The 26,920-nt window shown below is 41.2% G+C and overlaps 1 protein-coding gene across 13 annotated transcripts in view; it reads left to right on the top strand.

Moving 5' to 3' along the window:
• The window catches only part of Kiaa1217 (KIAA1217 ortholog), a 444,456-nt gene that overhangs the window by 98,416 nt on the left and 319,120 nt on the right, over nt 1-26,920 (top strand). Inside the window, exon 2 of one of the 13 annotated variants that reach the window (XM_074056509.1) lies at nt 1,215-1,364. The exons of the other annotated variants lie outside the window; for them this stretch is intronic. The gene's annotated coding sequence lies outside the window, so the exon portion shown is untranslated. The remainder of the gene's footprint in view (nt 1-1,214; nt 1,365-26,920) is intronic. 13 annotated transcript variants of the gene reach the window in all.

Raw genomic sequence — 26,920 nt, 5'->3', positions numbered from 1 at the left:
AAGGCCCCAAGTTCAATCCCCAGTACCACCAAAAAATATGTGTGTGTGTGTGTAAACAAATACACATACATGTACATATGTACATACATATATATTTATATACACATATATACAGTTAAAGTTAAATAATATTTTAAATATAAAGTCACTTTTGAGCATGTAAGTGCAAAAACACTAAAAGGTTTTTTTTTCTTCTGTTTCCTAAAAATAAGTTGTCTTTGCATAAAAACCATGTAAGGACTATTTATCCATCGAGGACACTTTTTCTTCTTGGTTTTCAATTTCTAAAACTATTTGCATTCTTAATGACAGATTCATTCCTCTGAATAGATTTAACATTTTTCTTGCACAAGTTTGAACTGGGTTTTGCAGAACACTGTGTAGTGCTATGTACAAGTACCACCTCTGGTGTGATCTGTTACATTTTAATAGAAAGGCTCAGTTTTCTAAAGCTCAAAAAGAGAAAAAAAACTAAAGTTAAAACTATTTTCCCATTTAGTTATATTTAAAAATCCTGAGAAAAGATTCCAACTATTTTTATCTGAATATATATTTTATTTCTATAAAAGTGATCATTCCTGACCCTCAGACCTTAATCCATTTTGTGTATCTTAAATGAATATAGAAAGTTTTAGTGAGTTTTTTACTTCTTTACTTTTGGCAGTACTGGTACTTGAACTCGGGGCCTCACACTTGCTACCACTTAAGCCACTCAGCCAGCCCTTTTATGTGTTGGGCATTTTTGAGATAAGTTCTCACAAACTCTTTTGCCTGGACTAGCCTCAAACGGCAATCCTCCAGATCCTAGCCTCCCATGTAGCTAGGATTATGGGCGTGAGATACCAGTGCCCAGATGACAGATCACAACATTCTGTGTTAGGTGAGAATCTTGAGTTGTGTATGTATGTACACCACCTTCTACTTGGCCTCTCATTCCCCATGGAATCATAAAATTTCCTGAATTTTGCAAAAATATGGTGTGAATAATTTGATAGAACTGACAGTTTGTAAAAGAGTATAGCAACAAATTTTTCCTCCTCAGGAACAGTGTTTTCTTCATGTAAGAAAATAGAAGTAACTTATTTATAAACAGATAATTGAATTTTTATATATACATTTGAAGTGTCTGAAGAGAAAAAATGATAGATTTTTACTTTAAATAGATCTGAAAGATACTCTATATTTTTCCAAAACATCCATATGCAATTTTGCAGAAGGACATAAGATCCTGTTGACCAGTGCATCCCCACCTAAGAAGAGAGTGGACACTGAGAACTAATTTAAGAGAACAGTCAAGTCTTAACTCGCCTGTCTCCAGAGACTGATCGAGTTCTGCTTCCACAAGAGAAAGTTGACCAGACCAGGCGAGTAGCTGGGGAAAGGGTTTGCTTCCAAACCATTCTTGGTTTACAGGCCTCTCATTCCCTCCCTCTCGTCTTCTACCCTTTCCCCTGTCTAGATTGAGTTCAGGTACCAGGGCTTTTAGTTCCCTGGACCAGAAATCAAAACAAAGTGTCTTTCGGGAAGAGGAGTTAAGGATAAGCAAATGGTTATGCAAGAAAATTTCCAGGGAATTAACTGTGTGGTGGTACACACCTGCAATCCCAGCACTTGGGAGGCTGAGGCTACATATTGTTATCCTGGCTCAAAATAAATAAATTAGTAAAATAAAATGGCCAGGGATAGATCAGCATCAGACATGGCTGCATCCAGGGCCGTCATAAATGTCATCAAGAATGTCACTCCCTCCCATCTCTAGCTATTTGTACCTTCTCAGTGGAGCAGCTTTGTTCTCAGTAACTGAATGACTGGAGAGAGCTGAAGTTTACAAAAGGACATAATTTTCCTACAAGAGTTTTGATCATTGCAACTGAAGAGGGTTATATCCTTCCCAGAGGGGACGTAGAGGCAGCACTGGCCTGGTTGGCAGCCTGGAAAGTTCCAGTTCACATCTGACATGTAAAGGAATGTTATAAGACAGAGCCAGGACTCAGATCGGCTTGAGAATGAGATTCAGGAGGCAAAAGAAGGGAGGCTCAGACTGCACCTGTGGGTGACCCCTTTGTCAGGGTCAGAGGCCAGGTGCACCAGGAGCTGAGCAGAGAGGACTGACATAGAGAAGGAGGGAGATGCATCTGTAACAACTGCTGATAATAAGCCCAGGGCTGTCACATTTCTTGAACCTGTTGCAGGTTTACTTTTTGATTGTAGAGGATGGCAGGAAGAGCTGTGTACTTCATGTCACAGTAGTCCAGGCTACTCAGATTGAACCTTACATATTTTATCTCATTGAATCTTTATAAAAACCTGACAGCTAGCAACTACCTTTATCTCTGTGTTAAGGCTAAGGACATAGAGACTTTAAAATACTGAGGAGCAGACTCGATAGCACATGTCTAATTCCAGCACTCTGGAGGTGGAGATAGAAGGATCCCAAGTTCAAGGCCAGCCTGAGCTACATACTAAGACCCTATCTCAAAAAAATGCTGAGAAACTTGTCGAAGGTCACTTGCTATAAGCAAGCTTAGCATCTGGCCTGAGGAAGGATTTTCCTGGCGTTCATTGGCTGAGCATCTAGCTCGACCTTGATAGACACTGGAAGAAAGCCCTGAGGGTGCCCTGAAGGACGCAGTGCTCCCAGACCTCATATCATTGAGGGCAGAAGAACTTAAGGACTGGGACATCTGCAGTTGCACCATCTTATCTCGGGAAAGCATGTCTTCCTTCCTCCCACTGAATTCCCTCCTCAGTTTTGCTGAGTGTAACTCTGAAGGCCCCTTGCTATGTACTCCTGGCTCTTTGTGTTGCTTTATGAGAGAATCATAGCCTTTTAAAGCTACCCAGACCCAGAGGAAGGACTTAACCCGTCCCCCAGCGAGGATAAATGGCTTATCCAAAGTCACACAACTAGTTAGTGGCAACGCTAAGACTTGAGTCTAATGTAATTCCAAATCTTGTGTTCTTTCCACACTAAACCTAACCACTTAAATTTCATGTTCAAGTATCTAAATAGAAGTTCCTTGCTGTTGCCAAAGTAATTGGGTTTCACGACCATAGCCAGACCTAAAGTCCTAGGTTAGAAGAGTTTTCTCCCTCCCCCTTTTTTTTATACTCCACTGTCTCAAGAATACTTTGGTTCGGATGTGAGGGCGATCTGGCTGCGACATCTGTCACCCCATTGATCGCCAGGGTTGATTCGGCTGATCTGGCTGGCTAGGCGGGTGTCCCCTTCCTCCCTCATCGCTCCATGTGCGTCCCTCCCGAAGCTGCGCACTCGGTTGAAGAGGACGACCACCCCCAATAGAGGAGGACCGTTCTTCGGTCAAGGGTATACGAGTAGCTGCACTCCCCTGCTAGAACCTCCAAACAAGCTCTCAAGAATACTTTGGTTCTTAGAAATGGGTAGCAATCTGTTTCTCTCTCTCTCTCTCTCTCTCTCTCTCTCTCTCTCTCTCTCTCTCTCTCTCTCTTTCTCTCTCTCTCTCTCCCCCCACTCAGAATTTACTATTTCATGCAATGAGTGTATGATTTTATTCTGATGTGGTTTTATGTATTTAAACTCTGGTTTGCATAGTCTCCATTGCTGTAAATGTTCAGGTTGTAAATGGTAGTGAGGAACAATAAACACGAAATGTCCTTATTGTAGTAAACGTTCACAGAGAACAAATGCCATTTCTCTCCCAATTTTCTTTCCTCCTCATTTACAGGCCAAGTACTTCACCTTTTAAAAGCCTTTCAGAGCAAATCAGCATGCAAAATATTTCCTATGTGTCCAAACTGAAAGTTAATGAATTACCAAAAATTCGTATCTTGTGAAATAGCATTTTATATCCCTTTCTGCATGAAGTGCACAGGAACAGGCAATGGCTTTAAGAATGACTACCTTTACAGCAGAGATTGTATTACTTCCATGAGATCTCTAAATCCCCCTCTCCATCCAGGACTAATTCTCTCTTTAGACTAAATAAGGCAGAACATATTATGCCTTTTTCATCTATTGTCTAATACTTAAATAAACTTTACTATCTTGTGCTTTCTATTCCTGGAGAAAAAGCAAAAGTTCTCTTTGTAAAGAAAGATGGTATTGATTTATTTTTCAAAGCAATGCTAAGTCTTTTAACAAGAAAAGAAGACTCTAAGGTTGGATTTCTGTTCTCATTAAAAACAAACTGTTCCTAGAAATTGTGGCATGCTTGCAAAATTCTTCAGTAATGAATAAATAGGTCTCAAATGACCGGTATAAAAAAGGAATGAAATCCACTCATTCTGGATTCAAGAATAAAACTATATGGGGAAAAAAATGACAACTTTGGATGTCTACAAGGCACAGTTATTCAGAAAGGAGCTTGCCAGTAAATTCAAGGTTCTCTAGCTTTAAGGCCCACTGTCAATTCTTGAACTCTCAGCCTTCATTCCGTTCACCCCTCATGAGCCTTTTATCCTTGCCACCATGAAGTCTAGCTGTGGGGTTGTCTGGTTTACTCTGGGGTTGATTGGCTACAGCTGACCTTGGAAGCAACTAGTCCTTCTTATCACAGTAAGAGTAGCAAATCCCTACCTCCTAGGACCCACCAACAGTTGAACCAGCAGCTGGCAAAGGGTCAGTTTATGCTTTTGAGGGTAGGAACACCACTTGTGGTCACGACTGTCTGAAATCTCATTCTGTTTTCTAGAGATGTTCAACTGTAAACACTGAAAGTAATAAAATCATATTCTGTGGTCGTGTGGAATTCCTTCTTTCAGAAGGTATGTGCAGTTTTCCCCGTTTTACCTAACTCGTTTTTATTTCACCTTGGCTTTAGGGATGAAGTAATATCAACAAACACATATGTACACGTACAACAATTTATAGAGATGCAGAGACTTGCCACTAAGATTTTAAGTGGCCCATTATAATCCAATCCAGACTGAGTGTTGAATGAATTCCATCGACCTATATGTATAATCTTCGAAAACTTCTGTCTTCTCTTTGTGGGGTCACTGTCCTCTCATTAAATGCATTGTTACCTGATTCCAGGAATGGAAAGATCAGGGTTTTAGAAGCAACTGGTCTGTGTCTCCAGCCTGGGCCAATGACTTAAAGCTTTAGTTTGCATCTATTTTTTTAAGGATAATTCCTACTTCCTGGCTTATTGCTGAGATTAAGTGAGATAATATAAAGCACTTACTGTGCTGTATGATGCTATTTATGAGAAGTACGTATAGTAGTCAGATAGAGGCAGAAAGTGGAAAGTTGGTGGTCAGAGGCTTGGGAAAGGGAAATGAGGAGTTCACAGTTAATGCATACAAAGAGTCAGTTTTGTAAGATGAAAACAGTTCTGGAGATAGATGGTAATGATGATTGCACAACAATGTGAAAGTACTTAATAAGTACTTAAACTGTATGCTTAAAAATGGTTACTATGGTAAGTGGCAAATGGTAAATGTTGAAGTACACACATTTTACCATTGACCATTACACTGATCTTCAGTAACTGTACACATTCAAATCGTCCCATTTAATAAGCCTAGGTGTACAGTCTATGAAACCATAACCACAATCAAGATGACATACCCACCACCCCCAAAGTTTCTTCTTACCATGTTTAGTATCTCTCGTGTCCCACTTTGTCTCCAAGCAATCACTGATCTGTGCTCTGCACTACAAATTGTACATTTTCTTTCATTATGCAAACAAATGTATTTTATTTGTCTCCTTCTTTCAACAAGGACAATTGTTTGGATTTACCTATTTTGCATCTATAAATATCTGTTCCTTTTATTACTGAGTTAAAAAGTAGTATTGTTTATATATAAAACATATAGCCACAGATTGGATATAACCATTATCCATAGATTCCACATCCATGGATTCAACCAACCACAAATCAAAAATGTTTGAAAAAACATTGCATGTGTACTGATAACATACAGGCATTTCTTGTCATTATTCCCTAAACAATGCAGTATAATGACTATTGTATACTGTGTTGGGCATTATAAGTAATCTAGAAATGATTTAAAGTATGTGTGCAGTTCATGTACAAATATTATGTCATTTTATATAAGGAACTGAGCATCAGTGAATTTGGGTATCTGTTGGGGGTCCTGGAACCAGTACCCCACAGATGCCAAGAAGCAGTGAACCACATTCTTTTATCAGTGTGCCTATTGATGTGTGTTTGAGTAGTTTTCCAGTTTGGGGCCATTACAAAGAAAGCTGATATGGACACTCACATACAGGGCCTTTATGGACATAGGTTTTCTAAATTAACCGTGCATTTGTGATGCTTTGACCCTAAAACCTCACTGATCTTGGAAAGACTTTCCATCCTAAGATTAGCCAATGCCTACAAGTAGCAAAAGACTTTTCTATAAGCATAACTTTCATGTTCAAAACTAACCAGACCAGAGTCCATAACCTCAATGGCCTGTTTTATCTGGCTCTTATCCTTAGGCCACTATCCACCTGCCTTCCTCACTCCAGGGCCAGACACCTAGGGACAGTGCCTCACCCTGGAGCCTGCTGAAATTATTCAAACTAGCCAGCCAACCCTAAGCCTGCTTAACATGATTATCCTCCCTCTAAAATTGTCATCCCTTTGCCTCCTGACTGATCTGATGTTTCCCCATGTGGCCCTCTAATGGACAGGCTCAGCTTCCCATTTCTAGGCAACTGTGGGTTCTTCCTTCGTGACAGTCATTTCTGTGTCTGCGTATCTCATCATAGCTGATGAAGGCAAATCCCATGGACATTTTGAAACAGCCATTCTTCCTGAGCAGATGGTAGCAGTGGAATTGCTGGATATTGTGGTGGGTGTATGTTTAGGTTTTAAAATAGCTAAGGTATTTGTACTGTTTCACAATCTCAGGAGAAACTCATGCAACTTCCCTCATCTTCTCCATCACTTGGATGATCAGCCTTTTAGATTTAGTCATTCTCAGTTGTGATCTCATTGTGGTTTTCATTTGCATACTCTTAGTGAACAATTAGGTTGACGTTTTTATGGACTAGCTTACCATCCTTGTTTCTTTGTATCTGGACACATGTTTTGTATACTCTTTTATTGGGCTGTTGGTTCTTTTTTGGGGGGATGGTACTAAGGTTTGAAATCATGACTTTGCACTTGCTAGGCAGAGGCACCACCACTTAAGCCACTTTCTCTGCCCTTTTTGCTCTGATTGTTTTGGAGATAGATGCTTGTTTTTTGTTTTTGGGGGGGATTTTTTGCCTGGATAGTGATCCTTCTACTTTACACTTCCCACCTTAACTAAGATGACAGGTGCACACCACCACAACCTGCTCTTTGTTGAGATGAGGGTTTCACAATTTTTTTTACCCCAGCTAGTCTTGAGCCATGATCCTCTCAATCTCAGCCTCTGAAGTAGGATTACAGGCATGCCTGACCAGGGTTGTTAGTACCTTTGTTGTTGAGTTTTGAGAGCTCTTTATTTGTTGTGGATACAAATCCATTGTCAAATGCAATAGATTGCAAATATTTTTCCCCCAGTCTTTGGCTTGTCTTTTTTATTCCTTAGTAGTATATTTTGGAGAGCAGTTTTCATTTAATTAAGCCAAGTTTGTTAACTGTTCTTTTATGAATTTTGGGTTTTGTGCCAAGACTTAAAGAAGTCCTTGTCTGACTCAAGGGCACAAAGATTTTCTACTCCATTTTTTTCTAGAGGTTTTATAGTTTTAAGTTTTACTTTTAGGTTAATGATAAATATAGGGTTTGGGCTTTTTAAAATCTGGTACAAGATACCAATTGAAGTTTATCGGTTTGTTTGTTTGTTTTGCGTGTTTGTATAGCAATTGTTACAGAACCATTTGAGGAAAGACTATTCTTTCCCATAGAATTTTCTTTGTACTTTTGTTAAAAGTCAATGCAGGGAGTCTTTACTCCCATTTCCTGCATGGGGAACAGGAAATGTTGCTTCTTTTTCCCCATTTCTCCCCACCTTTATCCTGTTATACTAAATTTCTCTCCTAATAAACTTTACTATTACTTTTGCTGCAAAAAAAGTCAAAACAGGCCTATTTCTGGCTTTAACCTATGCCGTCACTCTAATTGTCTATATTTCACTAATTCCACAGTGACTTGAATACCATCGATTTATTACTATACATCATGAAATCAGGTAGTGTTAGTCCTGCTTTGATAGCTTTCAGACTTGTTTTGACTGTTCTAGGTTCTCTCATTTAACAAGCATTTTAGAATCATCTTGTCATTTTCTACAAAGAAGCATTCTGGGATGGTGATAGGAATATATCAATGTAACAAAAACTGACATCTGGCTACTCTTCCAATCTACGAACATGCTATGTGTCTGTACATACAAGTTACATATTACATATGTAACTTTTCTAAACAATATTCTACAGTTTTCTTCTTTTTTTGGCAGTACTTGGATTTGAACTCAGAGTCTTGTGCTTGCTAGGCAGATGCTGTACCACTTGAGCCACTCTGCCACTTTTTTGTGCCAGGTATTTTCAACATAGGGTTCCACAAACTATTTGCCTTGGCTGGCCTCCTCCTGATCTCTGCCTTCTGAGTAGCTCGGAGTACAGGTGTGAGCCACCTGTGCCTGCCTGCAGTTTTTCAATGTATATGTGTTGCACATCTTTTGTGAACTTTGCCCAAAGCATTCCAAATTTTTGATGCTATTTAAATGGCATTCTTTTCTTAATTTAATATTCAATTGGGGGGGGGACTTTGTTACATCAAACTTGAATGAGGTTTCCATAGAGAACAGTGAAACAATGGTTTCCCTGTTCTATTTTGGCTCCTAACTCTCTAAAGAAGTTCTACAAATGGATTTTCCTCTCTGTCTTGCAAATGAAATGCCAAGAATCCTGTAATGAGGCTGAAAATGGAATTGTGCTGCTTCGAAGGGACTCACAGAGCTGTCCTTCTTCACAAAAAAAGGCTCAGAAAACTGAGGATATTAGAGACATGAATTTTTGGTCCTTGTAAGCATTTTATCAAGAATGTGTGATGGGGCTGAATTACTCTCACTAGGAGGACTTCAACTTTTGCACTTCTTGCCTTTGCCGTGGCTAAAACTGAAATCCTAAAGTGATATTCCCCAAAGTGCTTGGATTTAATAGCATTAATTACCAGGTCCCCACAAGTTTATAAATTCTTATTTAAAAATTTATTTATTTATCCTATGTATACTTTATGGGAGTGCTTAATTTGTAGTTCTCTACCTGTAAACTTTTCAAAAAACAAATAACCTCACCTCTGATGAGGAGTCCTAATAAAGGAGTGAGTTAGCAACAATAACTCCCCACAAAATAGCTGTCCTCAGGAGAAGTCTCCTGAACTAAATTTAGCTGGGTCTTATCCCCTGTGTGCTACAAAACTATTTCCTCAAAGTCCTGAGGGATCATGTTCTGGTGAGTTCCTTTGGCATAAAATATTTAAAAAACAGTGAGCAGGTTAACACTTTTAAGATGATTTGCATTTCAAAGACCATAACTCTAATGCAGAGACATTTATTGTAGCAGTGGGCTTTGGGCATGGTAGGAGGGAAAGACACAGAGGAGCAAGAAAAACTCCCGTCATCCTCCTAATCTCATTATTGGTCAGGCCTTCTGGAAGATCAAGTCTGACCTTCACCTCTAACTACGTGAGCTCTGACTCCTGAAATATATTACTAATGCACATGAGGCTTTACTGTCTCTATGTCCCCAAGTAAGTAACAATGACTCACGGGATTTTTTTTTGATGTTTCCCACAGGGAAAGTTGAAAAGTCAGAACATGATACAGAAAGTTACACTAAAGAAAGTTCATGTCCAAGTTGAGTTGATGCTGTTGCTATCATCAACTCTTCCTCACCAGGAAGACTTGTCAGACATTGGTGTTATTGGATGACATTTATTAAGTCACCATAGCTCAAAGCCTCAAATGTCACTCATCTCAAAATCAAGCTGGGGAGTCAAGAAAGACACCCACAGAATAAGAGGATTGGAGGATCAACCTTAGCTCTATCTATGCATGATGGTGAGAAGGAAATGAAATGTTTAGGTTTCCTATGTATAAAAACAGCAGCAAGAGATTGTGCATATCACAGGAAGTCTACCTGAAGCTGAGCTTTGTATTCACTCTTCTGTGAACATCAAACCACTGCCAGCCTTAGGTCCTGGTTTTCCAACAAAAGTTTAATACCTAGACTTACACCTGCCATTAAACTGTTCTTGATGAGTCATTGTGGGTGTTTGGCACAGCCGCCTTCCACCCTCTTCATCCCTAGGGTAAGGAATGAGCTTAGGTAGGTCTTTGGACAGAACAGGTGTCTGTCTATCTCTACTGTGTGTGAGAAAAAGCAAGATGGAGTTATCTCCGAATAATATAGCTCATCCTATGGTACCTGAGAGCATCTGCATAATGATTCATTACCTGTTGTTCTAGCAAAAAAAATTACTCCCTAAAAATAGTAGCTTAAATAATAAATATTTATTTTTTTATAAATTTTTATTAGGATATATTCATTATATGGGGGGGGCTCATAGTGACAATTCCGATTAGACTTATATTGTACATTAACTACATTGCTCCCATCATTTCTTCCCCTCAACCCCCTCCCCACCTCACTTAAAGCAATTGCAGAGGTTTCTTAGTTCTGTTTCATGTAGGCATATAAAATCTACCATATACCGGCACCTTTATTTCCTTCATTCACCCTCTCTCCTCAGAGTAGTACCCACACACACAAACATACACTGTACCTATTTTACAGCCCTGTCTTTTGTTATTAATACTTAAGTTGATGTTCAAAGGGGCATCTCAATGTATGCCCACTGTGGATGTGCTTTACTTTGGTCCATTCAACCCCTTCCATTACTCTCCTTTACCCCTGTACCTCCCACCCTCTATTTTTCAACAGCTTTCAAAACACATCCTTCTATTCTTTATCTTCACAACTTATGCAAGGCAATATTACTGATGCTCTATCATTCTCTTTTCCTTTCCCTCTTTAAATAATAAATATTTATTATTTCATAATTTCCCTGTGGTAGGAATCTTAGGAGCAGCTCAGCTGAGTGGTTTGGGCTTAGGGTCTCTGTTGGCTATAGGATCTGCAAGAGGCAGAGGGATCTGCTTCTAAGTTCACTCCCGTGGGTGTTGACAAAACTAAGTTCCTTGCTGGCTGTTTCTTAAGTGTCTCACTTCCTCAGCATGTGGGCCTTTCCATGGGCTGTCTAAGCAGCTTCATGACATGGCAGCTGAATTTCCCCAGAGAACATGATCCAAGGAGAAAGACCAGTATTTTGGCCACAGTCTTTTATGTCTATCTTAGAGGTAGCATGCTTTTACTTGTACCATATTTTATTGGTCATACAGACCAACCCTGGTACATGTAAGAGGTAAAATATCAGGATGCAAGAGGCATTGGAGGCCATCTTGACAGCTGCCTACCCAACCCCTCAAGCGTGCTTCAGAGCTCACTTGCCCTGGCATTTGACATCACACTTCTTAGCTTAAAGACACTATAACATAGTGACAAGGCTAGTGAACTAGGGGTAAAGAGGTTTGGATCCAGGTTCAGTTCTGACAATAATGAATGCTACGTGACCTTGGAATGCCTCTCTACCTTTTTGAATAACCATGATGTCATCTATAAGATAGAAGTTTTGCTATAAATTATCTCAAAGATGTCTCTCAGATCTGAAATTCCATGTCACAAAGAAATATGCCATTTCTACCAGAAATATTATGAAGGCAATTTTGTTTAACAAAATAAGCAATTTTCCAATGAGATTTCCCTTATCTCAAAGTCATAAGTCAACTGGAGAAATGGCTCCCTAGAGCTTTCTTGGAACTTAATTCCTTTCCGCTCGTTATCCATACATTATTCCAATAAGAAAGACTCGTGATAACATATTTTTATTTGTAATGCTTTAAATTGTGTTATGGTTTAAAAATGAAGTGTCTGTCTCCCCAAAAGGCTCAATGTTGAAGGCTTGGTCCCCTGGTGGTGTCTATTTTGGGAAGTGTTGAAAACTTTAGGAGGTGGGGCCTAGGCGGAGGAAATAAGTCACTGGGAATGGGTTCTTGGGGGTATTTTTTCCCTGGCCCTTTGCTCTCTCCCTCTCTCTGCTTCCTGTCTGCCATGAGGTGTTCAGCCTATTCCTCCACATGTGCCTGCCTCCGTTATGTTCTGCCTCACCACAGGCCCAGAAGCAATGGAGACAAAGGCTTTGAACCAAAACCTGTGAAACCATGAACAAAAATAAGTAATTCTTCCCTTTAAATTCTCTTGGGTATTTTGCTCACAGTTATGAGAAATTAACTAACAGAAGGTACAACACACAAATTTTACATATGCAAATGACTCATTAGGAAGGTATCAGGCATGGAGAGCTTCCAGCTCTATTTTCTCATTGCTAGTGGCTTATGTTTACATGGATTATAATTTGGCCAGTGCTATCATCGCCTTCTGACAAATACACTCCTCCCTAAGACATGACCCAAATAAATAAACGAAAATGCTCTCTCTTGGCTTTAATCTCTAAATCTAAAGATACAGCTTCAGTGGCCCAATACATATAGGGTGGACTAGCAAGGGAATGAACAGAGGAACTCACAGACTAACCTAGAGCAAGCAAAAGACAGAAGAATGGCTAGAAGGTTTAACTTCTAAGATAGCAAGAGGAAAACCATCCACTTGTTTATCTTGTAAGTCCTTGAGTTTGCCCAATAGGCCCCCGCCCTAAGACCTTTGCATGTGCCCCATCTGGGAATCATTTTGGCCCAAGTCAATGACCAGCTTGCTCCAGCCATCGCTCTTTTTTTAATATCACATTTTTTATTAGCACATATTTGTTACACAGGGGGGTTTCATTGTGAAATCTGTATATGTGCATACAATGTATCTTAATTAGATTCACTCACTCTGTCATTCTCCCTCCTCCTCTTTCTTAGAACATTTACAACAGGTTTCCTTGTTCAAATTTCATACACATATACAAAGTACATCCACCATATTCACTCTCCTTCACCTTCTCCATTTACCCCCATGCTAATACCCACCCCCAGGCAGGACCTGTTTTACCTCCCTGTCCTTCATTTTTTTTAAGTGTGTATTGATTGTTCAAGGGTTTTACCTTGGTATTTCACACATGTATATATTACACTTTAATCAGATTAACTCCCCATTACTTACTCTTTCTCTATCACCCTGCTCCCCTATTATTCAACAGCTAACAGTGCATTCCATTATACTGTCTTTATACACAGATGCAGTGTTTGTCAATATTATTCGCTATCATTCTCCTCTCCTCCCCTGCCTCCCCTTAATCCCCTCAGACAGACCCACTATTACAATCATGTTTTCTCTCTCTCTCTCTCTCTGTCTCTCTTTGTATGTGTGTGTGTGTGTGTGTGTGTGTGTGTGTGTCTGATTATATATGTATTTATGTTTACATTTATCTTTTAGGTCTAGCTTACACACACAAAGTAAAACGTGAGACCTTTGTCCTTCTGAGCCTGGCTTACTTTACTTAACATGATGAGCTCAAGTTCAATCCACTTACTTGCAAACAACATAGTTTCGTTCTTCCTTATGGCTGAGTAACACACTACTGTGCATATGCACCACATTTTGTAAATCCCTTCATAGGGTGTAAGGCATCTGGCCTGTTTCTAAAGCTCAGATATTATGAATAGTGCTGCAGTAAACATGAGTGTGCAGGTGGCTCTACCATAACCTGGCTTAAATTCTTGCAGGTATATGCCCAACTAAAAGTGATACTGCTGGATCATATAGTAGGATAATTTTCAGTCTTGAGGAACCTCCACACTGCTTTCCATTGTGTTTGCACTAATTTACATTCCCACCACCAGTGGATAAGGGTTCCTTTCCCTCCCCTCCACCTCCCACCCCCTCAACATTATTTGTGGTTATTTGTGTTCTTGATGATAGCCATTCTGACTGGAGAAAGGTGAAATCTCAGTGTTGTTTGATTTGCATTTCCTTTAAGGCCAAGGATATTGAGCATTTCTTCATATGTTTATTGGCCATGTATACTTTCCTTGTTTTGAGAATTATCTGTTTAGTTCATTTGCCCATTTATTCCATGGGTTGTTGATTCTTTGCAGGGTTAGTGTTTTGAGCTCCCTGTATATCCTGGTTATTAATCCCTTGTCAGATGTATAGCTGGCACAGATTTTCACCCATTCCTAGGCTGTCTCTTCATTCTGGTGATTGTTTCCTTTGCTGTGCAGAAGGTTTTTAGTTTGATGCAGTCCCATTTGTCAATCTTAGTCACTGAGTTATTGGAGTTCTATTCAGGAAGTTATTACCTAGGCCTATATGATTCACTGTTTTTCCTATCCTTTCCCATGGTAATTTCACAGTTTCAAATCTTACTTTCAGATCTTTGATGCACTTTGAATTGCTACTAGTACAAAGTGAGAGACTGGGATCTAGTTTCAGTCTTCTACAGGTTCATATACAGTTTTCTCAGCACCATTTGTTGAAGAGGTTATCTTTTCTCCAATGCATGTTTTGGGTTCCTTTGTCAAAAATCAAACAGCTGTACCTTCATGGGCTTCTGTTCTGTTCCATTGGTCTTCCTCTCTATCCTGTGCCAGTACTATACTGTTTTTATTACTATGACCCTGTAGTATAATTTGAAGTCAAGTTTTGTGGTATCGCCCATGTTGCTTTTTTTGCTGCGGATTGCTTTGGCTATTCAAGATCTGTTGTGTTTCCATATGAACTTTAGGACTGATTTTTATATCTCTGAAGAATGTCATCAGAATTTTGATGGGGATTGCATTGAACATATAGAATGCTTTGGGTGGTATAGCCATTTTCATGATATTGATTCTGTCAATTCATGAGCACAGGATGTCCTTCCGTCCTCTAGTGTCTTCATTAATTTCTTTTTTCAGTGACTTATAGTTTTCATTGTATAGGTCTTTCACTTCCTTCATTAAATTTATTTCTAAGTATTTGATGCTATTGTGAATGGTATTGTTTTCTTGATTTCTTTCTCAGACTGTTCATTGTTGGTGTGTGGAAATGCTACTGATTTTTATGTGTTTATGAGATTGAGTTTTTTGTGGAGTTTTTAAGGTATTTCAGGTATAACATCATATCATCTGCAAATAGGAATGATTTTTCTTCTTCTTTTCCTATTTTAATCCCTTGCATTTCTTCCTCCTGAATTATCAGCCATTAACTCTTGAGCTGTATTCCCCCATACACATATAGTCACACAGTCTTCCTCTATCACACCCTAAGTTACATCTTAGGAGCCCTTGGCATGGGTAAAATCATCTTCCTAGCATACCTGCTTGAAGTGCTCACCTCCAATGATGTGTTAACTGTCTGAGAGAAGTAGCCTCATCCTCAGAGTCTAGGAAAGTTCCCAGTGCAGAATGGGTACTCCATAATATTTGCTAAATGGATGGATGATTGATCAGTCTTGAAAGGCTTGTGGTGGGTGGAGGTGAGCTTCATGAGCCATTTGTATAGTAGTATAAAAGAATAGTAAATGGGCCTCTTCCCTGTTGCCTTGGAATCAGCAACTAGAGATGGAGACTGACAGCAAAGAAGCTCTGTGTATACTAAACAATGAAAATAACCCTTAACAACTGGGAGTGGACCTCTTCCCAGGGACCCTAGGGGGCAGGCCCTGCTCCCAGAAACAACAACTGTGCCTCAGGAAAAGGAGAAAAAGAGAGAGTTCTTGGAATAATACTTCATGAATGCCAAGCTCACTGTTTGGGGATTCTTGCCCTTGAATACAGGAGGGGTGCCTTCTCTTCTTGAATCCAGGGGAAGACTGCTTGAAAGAAAGATGCTAGCCAGGGCAAAAGGCTGGTGCCGCTCTTACCAGCAGGATGTCTGCTTAAGTAGCAGACCTGCAGGTTCAGCTCCTGTGTTTTGTTAGCCTGGGAGAAAGATGGCAGAGCAAACTGGCTATGAAGCCAACTGTGCATGGGCAGCAGGGCTAGGGGAGATTCCTTCATGGACCACAGGCACCATCTGGAGAATGTTTGCAGCACACGTGGCTCCCAAGTTTGTGAGAGGATCCACAGGGTGAGGGAGAGAGGGGAGTACCATTGGCATTGTGGCTGTGTTGGAGTGGGAGAGAGTGGGCAGAAGCCTGACTTACTCTTTTTGTGCTGCTGTGATAGAACACTTGGAGTAGGATAATTTGTACTATGGCAAAAAAGGAAAGCATTTCTCACAGTTCTGGACACCTAGTAGTCCAAGATCAAGGGGTTGCATCTGGTAAAAGCCTTTTCCTTACATCATAGCCTGGTGGAAAACATTGCATGGTAAGAGAGTGGGAAAATGCAAACTCAGGTCTCTCTCTTCTGATTAGGCCACAAATACCCTTAAAGCAGCCCCATCATCTAATCCCAACTACCTCCCAAAGGCCCCACCTTCAAATGCCATCAATAAATGAATTTAGGAATTATGTTTTTATGAGCTTTTGGGGAGAATATTCAAACCATAGCATCTAGAAACTACATAGATCCTACAAAGCCAACCAAAACACTAAGCCGGGCTTCCAAGAGTCACATTTGTATGCCTGTCACAGAGTCAATACTAAGAGCTTATCAGTGTCATCAACATAAGCACTGATAACTCATCTAATCCCTCCTTACTGCCCCAAACCCAACAAGGAGCCAGATTTGGGATGAAAGTAAGGGAGGAATGAAGAGCAGGAGAGGCAGATGTGTCCTGAAACCACAGAGTATCTCTTGAACCACACCCAGCTGTGCCCAGAAAGGGAAGGAGGTAAGATTGACATTTTAAACTGGCCTGGACTTTATGTAACTGAAAGGGACCAAATTTTACAGAATGTGGCTTAGAATAATTAAGGTACAGGAAAGAGGTATGTAACAGAGCATGGATAAAAGCAGTACTGGAAAAAATAAATGAAGCCATTTCATATTTGAATAGTGACTTTAGGCTATCCCATCAACTCAGTACAGCAGGAAAGGGCAGTTTGGTTTACTTTTAATGAGTGTTTCAAGCATTTGATTTTTCTTTAGATGAACTGTTGTTGGGTTTTGTCAGAGGGTTAGGTGATAGGATGGTTTATAAAAATCCAAGAATCATGACACACGCTTAGTACTAAAGACTCCACTGTCCCTCCTTCTTCATGCACTAGCCCTTTCACCTTGCCCCCAATTTTATGAGTCAAGAGAGGAAAAGTCTAGAAATTAATTTTTTGAATATCACTTTCTTACAACTTCAAAGGATTTTTTAGACTTTTGGGCAAATAATTTTAAAATTTCAGAGATACTTTTATTAAAACTGAGAGGCTAGATTGAAAGAAAACCCCTGGAACTCACAATTTGTTCTTGCCCTGACCACAAGATGACTAAGAAAACCTCTTCCAAAATAAATGGACATCCTAGAAAGGCATTTCCTGTGCCTGCTGGAAGCTAGGTTCAAGAATTCTCACTGAAATCAATATTAAGAATAGGCCCATGGTGCAGGTCTGTAATCCCAGCTATTCAGGAAATGGAGACAGGAAGATCACAGTTTGAGGCCATCTTAAGCAAAAGTTAGCAAAATTATGTCTCAAGAACAAGCTCAACATGGTGGTGCATGCCTGTAATCCCAGCTATTTGGAAGGTGGAGGTAGGTATATCACAGTCTGAGGCCAGCCCAGGGAAAATAAGCATGGCTCAAGTGCTCACCTAGCAAGTGGGAGACCTTGAATTCAATCATCAGTAATACACACACATACCACACACACACAAATATAGCCCCAGTCTGGGGCTGGGGGTGTAGCTCAGTGATAGAGTGCTTGCCTAGTGTGCACAAGGTCCTGGGTTCCATCCCCTGCGCTGCATAAAAGCAAATATATCCGCAGTTGAAAGAAATACATTTCGGTTGTTGATAGCTAGATAAGAAAGCTGTGTTTGGTAAAGGATGATAGTTGAGTAAATGAAAAATTAAGCACATATCTTCATGTTTTACATATCCTATTTTTAAATTTTATTTTTTATCATTTTTACTTACCTGTGTATACATTGTTTGCCACCCCCCCCCCCTTTCTAGGCAGAGCCTGTTCCTCCCTCTTGTTCTCTGATTTTGTTGAAGAGAAAACATAAGAGATAATAAGAAAGACTTAGTGTTTTTGCTAGTTTGAGATAAGGATAGCTATACAGAGAGATTCCTAGCGTTGCTTCCATGCACTTGTGTATTGCAACCCACATTGGTTCATCTCTACCAGACCTCTTTACTACTTCCCAGTCCCCCTCCCATAGTGGTCTTGGCCAGTTTAAGATTACTTTATTTGCTCCTCTACAGTGGGGACATCAAACACTTTCAAGTTTTAGGTTTCCTACCCTTTCCCTATTCCTCCCATGCACATTCTCCCCTTAGTACATATCTTATTTTTTAGAGGAAAATACGTTTCTTGAGTGATTTTAAAAAAAGAGAACACACTTTCTTAAAAAACAAAACAAAACAAAAAACTACCTAGTAACAACCAACTAGCAGGATCCTGTCTTGCTTGAAATTTTCTAACCTTTGTTTTTTCTTCTACAAATTCCTTGCATCCTTCTGATGAAAGCACTGGAGAACAGAACAACTCCACCTACCGATATTAGACAGGCTTAGGCCTGAGCACATGCATGCACGTTGCTTTAGTTGGAAACCAAATACAAGGTGAACCGATGACCTCTGTGTGTCTTTTCAGAATGCTGTGGAATTCTAAAGCTTTCTCATGGCCTGAGAAGCTGTTGACTGGTTGGCAGTCCAGGCTCAGGTGGTCTTGTCTTTCCTGCAAATCTCTAACCTGTGCATAACCAGGCCCAAGATGGAAAGGCCTCCTGACCCTCCCTGGCCGTCAAGAGGTACACATCTTTAAGGGGACAGGCCCAGGTCCTCTCACTTCTGAGCTCTGAGCCTTCTTCCACCTTTGCCCAACATCGACATCTGTGAGGAATTCACTGGGTTCTGTCACTGTGCTTACAGTCATCAACAACCCCCTTTCCTCCTGGCCCTTTCTCCTCTCTCACTAGTCATCATTTAGATCAAGTATAGTGTTCTGTTTTATCTCCTTTGTCAACTCCCAGCTATCAGCAGGTATGCTGGGCTCCTGGGTTAAGAAGGATTCTGAAAAGCACCCTGGTCACAGATCAGCAGTCGTGGAGCAGGGTGATAAGTTGTTTACACAGCATTAGCGTTCCCTCTTTGACCTTTGTTAATGGATGGAACATTGGGTCTTTATCTTTGGAAAACTCTTCACTCCCACATTACCACTGATGTTGAGCCTTGGGATTGGGGGGGCAGGGTATGGAACATAGGTGTGAATTATTAATCATAAAGACAGTAAAAATCGTGACCATCAATTATGTGCCTTATAGATGCCAGGTAATATAAAGATGTGAGCATATCATTGCCAGTCTCAAAGATGACTTCTAAAGAGGGAATTTTTCTTCATTCAAATGAAGAATGAGTCGCACAGAAGCAGTAAGTAGACAACTGGAATTCAACACTGAGTTGGTTTGGTTAGCACATGGTTTCCTTCCAGAGAAACTCCTAAGCAGAGATTGAAATATGGCAGGATGGTCCCCTGTGCTACAGAGGCCGTTCATCAAGGAATGGCGTGGGGCATTTCTCGCCTCCTTTTTTTTTTAAAGAGCAACATGACAGACCCAATAGCTGATCATTAAAGAATTGGGTCACTTTCCACATGACAAGTGAGGAGGAAGAAAGAACAGCCCAGCCAATATATCAAAGGGTTTCCTGACAGTCTCCTGAGCAGAAGAAGGGGTTGTCCTTGTCTCCTCCAGTTCTGAAGCTAGGCTTGGCTCTCCACAGCCACAGTCTGACATTATGAGTGTTCACATGTGTTAGCTCAAAGGATGCCCCTGTGTTTCACAATACTCCCTCTCAATTCCTCAAGAAATTGTTTTTCTTCTTGAAAGCAAAGGAAAACCCTACCATCTAAAGAGGCCATTTTTCATCTGGATCATCAGATGTGTGTTTAAGTCCATCCACTCTTGGATGGCAGATGCTGGCAGGGCATGGCTTGCCGTAGTGTATAATTCATGGGATTTCATCTGCCGGCAGGCCTGGTGCCCCAGCCTGGAAGGATGGCCATTCTAATAAGTTTAGCTGACTCTTCAGAGGCGTGAGACACCTCTTAAGATTCTTAGTAGTGTTTCCAAGAATCTTCTACATGTTGAATTTTTGTGCTGTGCCCAGTATTTATCTTCATTTATCTATCATCTTGACATTACCAAAGGCATTGAAGCTCAGAGCTGTGGGGTTCCCAGTAAATACGTCATCACTTCTTATTGCACTTGGCCTAAAGGATGCCAACAGTGTGGGACATGCCTCTCTTTCCTGACCCACATCTCATCTCTCTCCAATCCAGTCTCAGTAGTTTCCTCAGTGCTCAAGCATGTTTTGCTCCTGAATGCTTTATTTTCCCTTCTATCTGGAGTTTTTCTTATAGCTGTACCTCTCCCTCTACCACCTTCTTTAAGTACCTAGAATTAACCTCATCAGAGAAACCTTTCCTGTTTTGGTTGGCTTTCTGGTACTGTATCAAATACCTGGGATAAAACAACTTACAGAAAGGAAAGGTTTGTGGTGGCTTACGGTTTTAGAGGTCTCAGTCCATGCCCGATTGGCTCATTGCTTTGGGCCTGTAGTGGCACAGCACATCATGGCAGGAGCATATGGTAGAGGGAAGTGAAAGAGAGAGAATGGACAACACCACAGTCTACAGACCCCTTTGAGGGTAGGTTTCCTGTCTCCTAAATCCTCCCACTAGTCTACACCTTTTAAATTTTCCAATGCCTCCCAATAGCGTCAAGCTAGGGACCCAACAATTTAACACGTGAGTGTTTGGGTGAGCATTCCAGATCCAAAATAAGGCATTCCCCACTGCCCAAAAAAACACTGCCTTATTCTGTAGCCCTTATTCTGCTTTGATGCTCTCCATCGCATTGGAAATTCTTTGTTTACTGTTGTCTGTGCCACCAGAAGGCTAACTCTATGATAGAGAATTTGTTTTGTGCTGAATGCCTAGGAGAGTTTCAGTAAATCAAAAAATCATTGGCTTAATATGTTCTCTGTTACTATAACAAAATACCTGAGATTAGATAATTTATAAAGAAAAGACATTTATTTAGCTCACAGTCCAAGAGCATGGTGCCAGCATCTGGTAAGGACCTTCCCGCTGCGTCATGACATGGTGAAGGGCATGGTGGGACAGGGAGAGTGTACTAGCTTGGTGTCTTTTCCTCTTCTTGTAAAGCTAGTAATGCCATCTGAGGTCCTATGCGCATGACCTCATCTCATCTTAATTATCTAAGTTTCCTCACATCAACACTGGGGGACACCTTCAACCATAGCAATCATGATGAATGGATAAATAATTAAAGTACAGATATGAAAAAGATGGTGGTGCTCAGTCAGCAAGTCCATGGGATTTTACTATTTAACCTGTTCTGGGTCCCCTGCGCTAGGACCTGTACAACCTTTGGGCATCCTAAGTTGCTAAGACTCCTCCAAGGGAAAGAATGCTCCCTGTAGCAGTCTTGGCTGCCATCTTGTTTTCTTGGTGGCCCATACACCTCTCACCCTGAACAATTTATGTCAAATAAAGTATCTTACACTCTTTATAAGACTGGTTTAAAAAACTAACCTCCCTAAATTACTGTTTTGGAAGACTATTAATAGTTAAGAGGTTATAAGGAATTGTTTTCCCAAAGGCAGTCTACATTTCATAGCAATAGTTGAGCATATTATGTGTGTGCTAGCCAGGGAAAAATATAGATTTTATGCTAGCATGGAGACTGTTTAGCATGCTTATCAACATACATTCATGCTTTATACAAAAACCCAAATTAAGTTAAGAATAACATTTTCCAACACTAGTTCATTTCTACCCTAAATACAGCAGTGTTGAAAAGTCTTTATTTTATGTTCAATATTTTGCAGCATAGCTGCACTTGGCCTGGTGGCAATTGGGGCTTCAGAAAGAGAAATAAATAGACTTGCTCCTGAAAGGAGAGGAAGTGGGACTCCCAAGGGAAAAGTGGCCTTTGTGTTTGATAAATGAATCTTTTTCAGGTATCTCTGTTGTCTGGTTGTTAAAGGAAACAGAGACACTCTCCTAACGGTCCTCAAGTTCATTGTGTGAAATCTGCCTTGTTTGGGAACACCGTTATTTTCCTGGCTGTGAAATGTAGGCAGTAGGTTTTGTGGAAATGCACTGTCTGGATATACTACTGGGGAGGCTCTTCTTTGTCATCCTCCTTCCTACAACAGTCTGGAGATGGGTGCTTCATAAATAAATACAAATTCAATGATAGAGAGAACAAAGGTTGTGGTGAATGGATAGAACGGGCCAAAGACGCTCTTTATATCTGAGTCTTTTTTTCTTTCTTTCTTTTTTCTTTTTGAGAGAGGGTCTCATTATATAGACCAGGCTGGCCTGGAACTCAAGATTCTCTTCCCTCTGCTTCTGGAGTGCTGAGATCATAGGCATTTACCACCACCACACCCAGCTCATGATTCTTTCTTTATGTTCCCAACAACTCCACGACCCATGTAAAAAAAAACTTCAGTTGTTGCAATCCACCCATATTCTGAATTAATGAGAGTTTTACAAATCTAAACAAATGTCCTATAAACTTAAAGAAAAGCCATCATGATTGAAAGCTAGAAACATAGACTCACACCTCTTTATAACTGTAAGACATCCCCCCAGAATTGCCATCTGAGTGAGGGGACTCCATGTCCTCCACGTGCTCTGGCTGTGAAATTCCTTGAGGGGACCCCAACTGGGCACTATCTGCCCAAAGATGCCTCGTAGAAAAGCAGCATAACAACACATGCTTCCAAACACTCTGTTCTCTGAAGCATCAGCAAGCTGAGCCTAACCACCCCATTCTCGGCGGCTAAGTGCCTAGATTGGCAGATAATCTGCCAGGACCGCACAAACAGAGCAGAAACTCTTCTTTCACTTGGAGAAGCATCGGATATATCTTCAGGAACACTAGGGAGTGTTTGATCATCATCGCCATTGTCACCTTCATGTCATTTTATATAATAAATACGCAACACCAAAATACATGCATCTCACGAGATAAGATAAGAAATATTGTCATTGAGAAGATCTCACAATAGGGGACAGAGTGTGGCAGGAAGGGATTCCGTTAGTCTAGATATTTATACACACCTCATGAACTTTTAAAAAAATAAGTGATCCTAAGACCGGGGGCATGGCTCGAGTGGTAGAGCACTTGCCTAGGAAGTGTGAGGAACTGGATTCAATCACTATTACTGAAAAAAAAAAAAAGTGATCCTTCCCAGGCAAGGATCTTGCCTGTTATCCTAGCTACTTGGGAGGCAGAGATCAGGAAGATCGAAGTTTAAAGCCAGACCAGGCAAATAGTTCATGAGACCCTATCTTGAAAATACCCAACTCAAAACAGTGCTGTTGGAGTGGCTCGAGAGGTAGAGCGCCTGCCTAGCAAGCATGAGGCCCTGAGTTCAAACCCCAATACCACCAAAAAAACCCATAATCTTAATAAAAAGCATTGAAAATATTTAAGATGAAGTACTGTTTTCCTCCAATCATGTGGATGATCAACATCCTAATTAAAATCCTAGCACCTAACTAGGAGTTCTTAAACCTTCCTGGAATCCTGGAACGGGGCAGGGGGCAGGGGGGAGCAGTTTGAATACCTTGTTTTAGTATCAGCACTGTAACACCCTGTGGGGTCAGTGCTGTTACTTTATTTGTGTGCAAGCCTCTTTATATACTTAATTTTATGCCTACACAACAGAGGCTGGTGCTGTTATCCCCCCATTTTACCCAGGAGGAAACTGAGGCCCAGAGAGGTTGCAAATGGCTTAATAGAAGTCACATAGCTAGCATCTGATGGAATGAAGATTTAAGCCCCCAAACTAGGGGTACTGAGTGTAGTTCACACAGGACGATGAAGAAAAGCATTGAATAAGTTTGGTGTTCTGGGTTTCTTTTTTTTTTTTTTTTTTCCGGTATGTATCCCAGCTGGCCTTGAACTCATGTAATCCTCCTGCCACAGCCTTCCTGGCTCACTACCATACCCAAGAGATTTCTGGGTTTCTCTTGAGGCAACAGTCGTGTGAATGGGAGTTAAGGATTTGTTGTTCTGGCCCTAAAGAGGTGGTAGAAGAGAAAAGACTTAAAGGAAACACTGTCAAACCACTGATCACACCGAAGGGAACGATCTCCTTACCACTGCTATGTCAAGGTATTCACATCCAAATTCATAAAGACTGTCTAAGTAGGTTATAAAATCCTGAAAGGAGAAAGCATCTGAGTCTGTGTAGCACTTTGAAGCACAAACCTGGGCACCAAACTCTCTGGATTCAGATGGTGGTCACAATGAATTTTGAGCTGTGTGACCTTGGGAAAGTTAATTAGCCTCTCAGGGCCTCCATTTTCTAATCTGTAGAATTCGGACAATAGCTGTACCTATTTCACTGAGCCACTGTGAGGGCCAAATGAGTTCATATTTTCAGTGTTTAAAGCACAGTGAGTACTGGGTAAGTGTTGGCTGGAGCTCGTGTCTACATAGGGATAAACCTTGGTTAAGACCTGAAGGACACAGTCGACCGAAAACGCAGATGCTGTAAATGACTGTTACCAGTTCCAGTTCATAAGTTCAAAGTCAGAAAATAATTGGTTTTTTGGCAGCACTGGGATTTGAACTAAGGGCCTTACACTGGCTAGGCAAACGTTCTACCACTTGAGCCACTCTGCCGGCCCTCCCACACTGTCTTTTAAATTTCAAATTGCACAGCTCACGCTTCATCTCTCTAACATAACATGTTACTGACTTTCATGTGTCCCTTGGGCATTTCTGAATGTCCCAGGAGCTCTTTTGCATCCTCAGGAACACGTGCCTTGTGACAGCAGATCAAGGTCTCCTCCTGTAGTCTGTCAGCTTTGGTAGCCTGCCATGGAAATGTCCCATCTCGGGACACAGTTGCTCTCTGTGAGGTCACTGTCATCTACTGCCATTTGATCTCTGGAGAAGGGACTCCGGCCTAACGGGGGAGGCCTCACTGTGGGCGGGGCAGGTTTCTCTGGAAGTTCTGTGACCTGACCGTGCAAGGGGAAGAGGGCTGGAAGCAGGGGTTCTTGTCGCTGTTCCTGCCTGACACGGCTTGGAGCCCACACAGGCCAGCTTTCCTATGTGTGGCTAGGTCTTGGCTCGCTGCCTCATGACCTACCAGCTCACCTTTCATCACAAGGTGTGCTCAGGGAAGAGGAAGGTATTCCTCCATCCCACTCTGTGCACCTATGTTCTCTCTCTCTCTCTCTCTCTCTCTCTCTCTCTCTCTTTCTTTCCCTCAATTCTAAAGCTATTCCTTGAAACCTATTGAAAAGTCAGTCCAGGTGCTTCTTAGCACACAACATCCTCTTAATAGCAGTGGTGGAAAGGAAAGATTTACATCAGAACACTTGGTTTTGATGCCAGGGCATTTGGGGTGATGCCAGCTCGGGTTAAACACTCAAGTCACATGACCAGACTACTGCACATCCCCACGGGAAATACCTGAATCCAGGCACTGTTGTAATGCGTTTTCGCCTTTCTCTTGCTTACATTGCTGTGATTAAAAGGGCCATTTTCTGCCCTAAGGTTGAATTCAAGTCTCCATTCCAAAGAGCTATAAACTGCTTCTAATTGCAATTGGTTAAATTAATTTGGTTTTTAAAGCTTGGTTTTATTTATTTGGTTTTACAGCCTCAGTGACTCTCTATAGAAAAGACAAATAGGTACCCATGCCCCACACCCCTGCCCCTGTGCATGCACGTGTACCACACACACGTATACACATGAGAAATGAGTAAATTAAGACAGAATGGTAATGACTTCACATGATAGCCTTTAAAATGATATTTAAAAATCCTCTTAAAAAATGAAGGAAGGAAGGAAAGAAAGAAAGAGAGAAAGCCACTCTAAGCTTCGTAGGAAGTTGGGCTGGCAGCCTTTTTCACCAGTTGAGCTGAGAGAAGACAATGGCCTTGATAAGGTAGAAGCAGTGGAGGTGGGGAGAAAGAGAAAGGTCTGGTATATATTTTTAAGATAGGATCAAAAGATCTTACCATTGAAATTGAATATGGGGTAAGAGGGAAAACATGACTTTTGACCTGGGTGAACTTGCAAATGGGGGAGCCATGATCCAGGTGGGGCTGGGGAGGAAGACTGTGTTTGGGAGAGGAGGAGGTGGGAGTGGCAAGTCAGGAGTTTGCGGAGCTTCTGTAGGTTGGACTTGATTGTAAAGGCTTAGTCCCAGCCTGGTGCTACTGGGGGTTGGCAGGACCTTGCAGGAGGTCGTCCAATGGGGGTGTGTTCTCAGAGGGGATTGTAAGACCCAGCCTCTTCCTCATTCTCAGTGAACTGGATAGCTCTGCTCTCCCCCACACTCCCTGCCCTCAGCATAGACCCAAATTAGCAAGGACTGAAACCTCCAAACCAGTAAGCTAAAGTAAATCTTTTCTCTATTTGGGGAGAGCAAGCTAAATACACACCCTGTCACTTAGCTATATCTCCAAGCCTTTTTTATTTTTAGATAGAGTATCTTGGCATTTTTTACAGTAACAGAAAGCTGGCCAACACAAGGAAACATGTCAGAGAGAGAGAGAGAGACATGCAAGTCTGGAACTCAGAGCACAGGTGGAGAGTGGTACATAGGAGACTGAGCAAAGGCCACCCACATGTGAGGAAAGAAGAACAGGCAAGGTGGCATCCTGATGCCCCATGAAGAAAGTGTCTCAGGAGACTCCAGGTGACTATTATCTCAACTACTGGGAAAAGCCAAGTAGGATCAGGATAGAGTTGGCTGTGGGGTTTGTCAAGGTGAGTTTGCTCATCCCTCCCCAGGAGGGCTTTCAGTACAGGGGACACAAGGATGAAAGCCACAGGGAGAGGGGTCTCA

This window comes from Castor canadensis, chromosome 15 (assembly GCF_047511655.1).
Source record: "Castor canadensis chromosome 15, mCasCan1.hap1v2, whole genome shotgun sequence".
Lineage (NCBI taxonomy): Eukaryota > Metazoa > Chordata > Mammalia > Rodentia > Castoridae > Castor > Castor canadensis.
This window is presented reverse-complemented; position numbering and strand designations above follow the sequence as displayed.